At 42.3% G+C, this 7,534-nt stretch overlaps 1 protein-coding gene across 3 annotated transcripts in view; it reads right to left on the bottom strand.

Moving 5' to 3' along the window:
- The window catches only part of mtus2a (microtubule associated tumor suppressor candidate 2a), a 41,195-nt gene extending 34,074 nt beyond the window's left edge, over positions 1 to 7,121 (bottom strand). For 2 of the 3 annotated variants that reach the window (XM_069721286.1, XM_069721270.1), the window contains exon 1: positions 6,986 to 7,121. The gene's annotated coding sequence lies outside the window, so the exon portion shown is untranslated. Of the gene's footprint in view, positions 1 to 1,815; positions 1,865 to 6,985 lie in introns of all 3 variants that reach the window. The other variant, XM_069721279.1, reaches the window with a different exon arrangement.
- Between the last annotated feature and the right edge of the window lie 413 nt (positions 7,122 to 7,534).

Genomic DNA, 7,534 nt, shown 5'->3' on the forward strand with positions numbered 1-7,534 from the left:
AGCAGGAATCAGCCTGTGTGGGTGAAGGACTGAGACAGTGAGGTGGGAGAGATGAGACATACAGATGGATACAGAAAAGCAGAGAGTTGTTGCAGGAGGGCTTTCTAATTAGGCTGATGGAAGGAACTACATCTGAACCTCTATACTGTAGTATGAGCTATAGAGACCTGTTTCTGAAGTGACTTACTATAAACCCAAGAGAGTAGGGTGGAATAATAATAAAATAATCCTAATTAGTAAGGAATTGCTCACATTAATGAAAATGTGTATTTCCATTTTATAGATTTCTGTTCTCCAGGAAGATTCACCTAAATCTCATGATAGAAGTTAGCTCTAGAAGTGTTTCTATATTAGGCAGTGTATGAACATTACAATAGGTACACCACAAAGATGTTTTGATATTTAAAGTTACAGAAAAACAGAAGTTAGAGATGTTGAGTCACCGAGAATATTTCTGTTTTGAGGAAGAGAAAAGAAGGGTCTCTCTCTCTCTCTCTCTCTCTCTCTCTCTCTCTCTCTCTCTCTCTCTCTCTCTCTCTCTCTCTCTCTCTCTCTCTCTCTCTCTCTCTCTCTCTCTCTCTCTCTCTCTCTCTCTCTCTCTCTCTCTCTCTCTCTCTCTCTCTCTCTCCTCTCTCTCTCTCTCTCTCTCTCTCTCTCTCTCTCTCTCTCTCTCTCTCTCTCTCTTATTTTAGAAGCTCTTCCTACAAAAATCTGGCTGAATAACAACATGTTGCTGTAAATATTCCGAGCTACAATGAGGATGGGGTGTAATTTGTGTTTCTAGGTGAAGAAGAGGTTCAAAAGACAATTAAAAAAAACTATGCAAAAAAAAAAAAAAAAAAAAAAGGAAATACAGGGTTCAACTGTTATTCATATGAAAATATGAGATGTTTTTGCTGTTATCAAGAAGAGGGTAATGGGAATCTTATTTATTTTCAGGGAATCAAAGATAATTGTGGCACAGAATTTTTTTTTCCAGGAACAATTCATTTCCCCCATAATCTTATACAGTCTTATACTAAAGGCAGCATTTCCTTTCCCTATTCTGTTGCTGGGTTGGTTTACATTTTCAGAAATATATGTACACGTGACAACACAAAGACAGTCACCTGCACTCTCACACATCAACACATTGCCCACATGCCTTCCCCTCAGCCTCTTTGTTGTTGGTCCAGTGGCCCATGTGGCTATTACAGAAACCATTTGTCTTTGGCACTTTGCTTTATTCGTCTCCTCCCCCACTAGAGAGCAGACAGGTTTTACAGCTCTGTGCTCCCAGGGGAACCACCAACGACACACACACACACCCACACACCCACACACACACACACACACACACACACACACACACACACACACACACACACACACACACACACACACACACACACACACACACACACACACACACACACACACACACACACACACGTGCATTCCCCCTGTTCCATCTCTCGTTCATCCATACATACACACACACACACATACATACTTTGCACAGATGTGAATTCCAGCACACTGAAAGAGAAAGAGAAACAAAAGAGACAGAGAAGGAACACAAATAGACAAAGCGATGACGTGTCGATAATTTATGACTCTCGAGTGCTTCCACATAATTAGATTTAGTGCACGGTTTACATTAAAATGCAGTGTAGCAGCTATCCTTAAAGATTAAACTCTGTTCCTCTAATACCAACCATGCTGTGACTTTGCAGGCATGTAATTAATCTCTAATGACATCACCCTTGCATGTCTTTCTACACTATTCCAAGGCTACGTCGTGGTTGTAATGGACAAGTGTGAGTGTGAACTTACGAACAGCTAACCTCCACAGACATGTGGCCACATTGAAGGTTTCTTCACACTGCGAAACAGACACAAAAATAATCATCCTCTTGTCCATTTTTGGAGAAAAATACAGTGTTCCTTACTTTGTATTCTATTCACAGAGAATCAGCCAGCAGGATAAAGCTTAGTGAGAAAGTCTATTCAGAAATGAGCTAAGCTTTAGTCATCCGCTCCTTCTCCTCCCATCTCTGTCAGCGACAAAACAGACAGAAATAGTAGTGAAATAAGTTAAATGCTCGATTTTCAAAAGACACAATAGACACCCTGCAAACAGAATTTCACAAGTGATGATTCACAGAAGTGTGCCCGAATGTTTGTATGTGAGAACCAAGCAATAACTAACTATGCACAGCAAAGGGATTACCATCACACAGAACAGTGAAGCAAGCAGGACTGCAGAATACCAAGAAACAGCCTCCTCCTGCTGCTTTATTGTTGTTTTGCACCGATTTTCAAAAAAACTATAGACCTGCTCCTTGTCAGCGATCTTTTCTTCCCTGACTGCAACACAATATATCACAAGCAATATTATTCAGTCATGCTTTGTCCCCTCAGTGACTCCCATCTGTTTTATCCTTTTCAGAAAGTACCATGTCTTGTCTGTCTTCATCACTTCCTCCTCTCCTTTCCATCCCTTCACTGCCTCTTTTGCCTTAATAATGCAGAGTTAATAAGGGCAGGGTGAGGTAATCAATCCAATTTTCATCCTTAAAGACGGCACACCAGCAGACTACATCTGCCAAAATAATCCCCTCTGCCTCCCTCTCCCACTCCTCTCCCACAGTTGGACACCTTGTTGTACCTCAGGGGGAGATATTCTATACCACATGGGGAACTGTAATAGGATTTCTGGAGGATCCTGGGTCAGAGTGGGTGGTCATAGCTAACTGAGTAAGGAGAATGAGAAAATCAGATCATCTGCAATAAAAGCTGATTTATTTCCTTATTGTGCATGGGCAGGCAGTGGCTGCTATACCTGCTAATTGACCAAAAATCACAATATGCTACTAATGGGATTTATTAACTGCAGCAAATTGAAAAAAAATGGCCAAACGCAGTCATGACACAGCTGTCCGTCAAAAACATGCTCACACACAAGGTTTCTCTCATTGTTATTCACAGAGCTGACAGCGAACTGTGTGGTTTTGGAGGCTTTTGTTAGTCTAGCATAAAGTATCACTTTCGGAATTAAGTGTGAGGTTCAGCCTTGAACTTATGTGCATGCAAAATTAAACCCGAAGAAATATGAGTATCACCTTTACACACAAATACACCCGCTCAGGCAGTGGCTATCGCTGCAGCAGGAGCACAGACAAAGAGACAGCTTTTCATTGGGAGAAAATGTGGCTGGCAAAAATAGAGGTCTGTTACATACAAGTGTGCACCCCCCCTGCACACACACACACACACACACACACACACACACACACACACACACACACACACACACACACACACACACACACACACACACAGATTGAATTTACCATCTCCTTAATTGTTATTTTTTTTCAGTGTTGATTTGGGCAAGTGCTGGGAATAAATCACAGCTAAATCAGACATGGTCCTGTTTCGCTGTCTAGCTCTGCTGTGCTGTGCAGCCTGTGAGGGTAGACTGTAGCTGTGATGGATAAAGGTAAGACAAATGTAGAGGAGGAGAAATGATGACAGGGATAGGATAAGTTAAAACAAAGAGGGATTGGTTCAGAGTTTAGCATGATGAGAAAAATACTGCTCAGGTCTGGGGTGGAGAATTAGGAGGAGGAGGAAGATGCGGGACTATTGGTTTATGGAGCCCTGCAGCTAAAACACACGCTAACACCGATCCAGACGAGCGGTGGCATGGAGGAGAAGAGAAAAGAGGGTGTCTGTCCACGCTGGCTGCTGGTAGCACTGCATTGTTATTAGCAAAGCCCCTCCACCCACTACCCTCACTGGTGTCGCAGAGAAAAAAAATATTAACTCTTGCATGGCTGGTGGGTGAAACTGATGTGGGACAAAGAGGAGAGGAGTTCATTTCAAATGCAAAGCTGAACAGATGATAAAATGCAATGATGGTGGAATTCTCTGTGGGACTGTGTGGAAGTTGTCCCATGTTCACACAGACGCTCACACTCAAGACATAAAGCTGGCAAGGTGAGACAGCCCAGACAAAGAAAAGCTGAGTGCAACTCCGACAGGCTGATTCACTTCTGTTTATTCTTAGAAAATATTATAATGGAACCAAATGTTGTTGCAGAGCGCAAAGAGGAGGTGGGTGGGAAGGAATAGGGATGTGAGGGATTCTAGTTAGTATTGTAATGTGCAAATGTGTGTATGCATGTGTAATGTGCAAGTGGCAAACCGCAGGGGTGTGGGGGAGGGAGAACTGGCAAAGGATCAGGGAGAGGTGAGCAAAGAATAGAGTGAGATGGGGGTTTTGGGGGGTGATGAGATGCAAAAAACAAAAACAAAAAAAAAGTAATATTTTGAACTGACTGTTTTCATACAGGGGAGAAAGAAAGGTGGGATGGGGCAAAAAAGCTTCACATGTGCTTATGTCCTGATAGAGGACTATATTTTTGGGACCATGCAATACTCAAAAAAATAATGTGGATGTAGATTATAGAGAAGTATCAAAAATCAAAAAATTAACTAAAGTTAGCCACAGCTGCTACAGTTCTGTATTTTTAAAAACATTGTTGCTCACATGTGCATGCTTTAAGTTTATCCCTAGAGTTGCATTTATTTAATAAAGGCTTTAGCTGTACTGACTGAAATAGTTCAAATGAATGAATAAAAATACCTCAAAAACGTGAGCCCTTCCCTTGAAATGACTGCATCAGCAAATGGATGCGCACTCATACACACACGTGCAAAAGATCTTTCATGTCAGTTCCCCATGGGACAGGGAAGTGTGTATGTGTGATCAAGGGAGGCTTGCCTCTATGTTCACCCTCTGATTCCTTGCCTGTGACTGCAGGGGAGGAGCCACAACAAGCTCATTGCCACCTTCCAGACAAAAGCAGCGTGAATTTGAGAATGTGTGTTTGCATGTGTGTTGACACTTAAGTCACACATTTTTTTCACACACTCGCGCACTATGCATTCACATATACATATATATCCTCACACTAAGCAAAGAGGACTCCAATTGTTCAATCATGAGCGATCATAACAATTACAAGTTGTTAAAATCACTGCAGCCTCTTTTCTTCTTCTTTTTTTTTTTTTTTTTAATCATTCTCTCTATTTGCATTCATCAAAAAACACTGCCATATCCAGGCAAAACACTATCATGCAAACAAAAGTGTATATAAATAAATAAAACCTTGAGCATAAAACATTTAATTGAGAGGCTTACTGACATACTCGTCCTTCGCTCTCTCCATCAATTCACTTATCGTGTCTATTTTCTCCCTCCCATTTCCCCTCCTACTCCTCTGTTCTGTCCTATAAAAATGACCTTGAAGGTCGCACCAGTGCGCTACACTCATGGGCTTTGTGACAAACTGTCTTACCTGCAGAGAAACACGCACACACACACACAGTACATGGGCGCCTGGAACCAAGCACTCAAACAAAACACAAAAAGACACACACACACACACACACAGTACATGGGCGCCTGGAACCAAACACTCAAACAAAACACAAAAACACACACACACACACACACACACACACACACACACACACACACACACACACACACACACACACACACACACACGCAAGTGGTTTTCCTGGCAGAGGTCTTCTGAATTGATCGCTGCTCAGACATAACAGAGGTCAGATATAATGAATCAATCACACATGCATCAGCAGCTAGAACAGCAACTACAGCAGACAGCGCACAGTTACAAGCCAAGGCCACGGGATCTGCTGCTCTGCTTTGATGCAGTGTCAACCTCCACATTAACATGACTGCAAGGGATTGGAAAGATTTAGCAAAATGGACTGGAAGATACATAAATGTGGGAAGTCTCTGATATTGGGATCAATAGTGGTAGCAGACAACTCCAATAAACTAAAAAAAAAAAACCACACTTCCCACTCATACTTCATGTAGAACATCTCTGACTAGAACCATAGCGGCTACATATTGGAGTAGTGCAGGCACAGTCTAAACTATTATCATCTATACACCTGAAAATACTAAAATTACAAGAATTGTATTTGAGTGGCCTGTATTTTAAAAAGGGGATTCATCCTGACAAAGACAGGAAACTCCCCCCCATAGTCTCAAGGACAACCTGATCATCCGATACTGATCAATGCGGACGAGAGACAGCTGAGAGTGAAAGACATGCCCTCCATCACCTTTATTTGATCCATCCCTTCCTCTCAAGCCTCTAAGTAGTGCAACGGTGCGGCTGAGAACATGGGAAGTGTTGCAAAAGTAACTAAAGCACATATTAAATGTGCCTAAAGTTCCTCAGGCTTTCTACTGAAGAGGTTTAAAAATACTAGAGACTCATTCATGCTCTAGACGATGAAAATAAAGAGACTTTTAAAAATGAATTTCAGTGGTAAACGGTTAAAATCTAATCCATAAGTAAGGCAAAAAAAAAAAAAAAAAAAAAAAAAATCAGAGCGTTTCTAACAGTTATAAAACAACAGGCATCTCTACACTTTTTTTTTCTCAAGAAAATTCACAAAAATATGAGCAAATGTGATGTAAACATAATTGAATTGTTATCATTTCCCCAGATATAACCACACATTCCTTCAAACTCTCTCGGATGTCCCCTCTCAGTACAGTGGATCATAGCTGGAGTGAGGTCTAAAGCCTGTAATCTATGCTTGATCATTAACAACACCCACAGAGACTTGACCTGTTCCATCCATCACACCAACCAGCTCTTCCTTCTGACCCCACTTTCTCTCCAAACCCGCTATTTTATTTTTTTTTTTAGCCTACTTACAATCAACTTCTACGTAACAGACATTTCTTCGGCGAAACAAACTGAGATGCCACACGTTGCAATGAATCGGGCCTGCGAAAAAGAATCGATCAGATCCACAATTAGGTGCATGCGTGGCGAACCGAGTCAGCTGCAAGACCCAAATCCTACAAGCAGAAATATGTGCGACACTTCATGCCGCTCGCCTCCGAGAGCATCGCTGCGAAACAACCGCAGGGTGTGCGACTTACCTCCAGGTTTCTCTGGTGGCGAGTCATTGAAGAACGTCCGTCACAATGGAGGAGTTGCGAAACGAAACCTGAGCGCGTCTTTTCACTCCTTCCTCACTCTCTCCGGCAGGCAGAAACGATGCATGGAGAGAGGTACTGCGGAGAGCATGAGGAGGAGGAGGAGGGAGCTGGAGGAGGAGCGGTGCTGATGCTGCAGCCGACACCTGGCAGAGGATCCTTACGCTCAGACGCCCGGGCTTCTCTTCCTCTCTATCTCTCCCAGCACGTTCGCGCCCTCTGCTGGATCATGTGAGAGGATGCTTGTTAAGAGTCACCATAAAGACGCAGCCGCCCAAAAAAGGATTCTGCATTTTGAAAAGCTCGTTTTATTTACAAGAGTAATGAATGACACATAGGCTATAGAAACTTGAACAAAACAGGAAATAGAGACAAATAGTTTGGGTATTTTAGACTAATAGGGGTGAAGGCCTGCTATTAAGCCTGACAAAGTTACCGAGGTTTCTGTGAGTGGGATTGTTGTGGGAAGTTTGTAGAAAAGAAAAAACAATA

The sequence above is a fragment of the Brachyistius frenatus genome, unplaced genomic scaffold, assembly GCF_029030835.1.
Source record: "Brachyistius frenatus isolate BFR_SWC_R1_liver_20210118 unplaced genomic scaffold, ASM2903083v1 Contig_5, whole genome shotgun sequence".
Lineage (NCBI taxonomy): Eukaryota > Metazoa > Chordata > Actinopteri > Embiotocidae > Brachyistius > Brachyistius frenatus.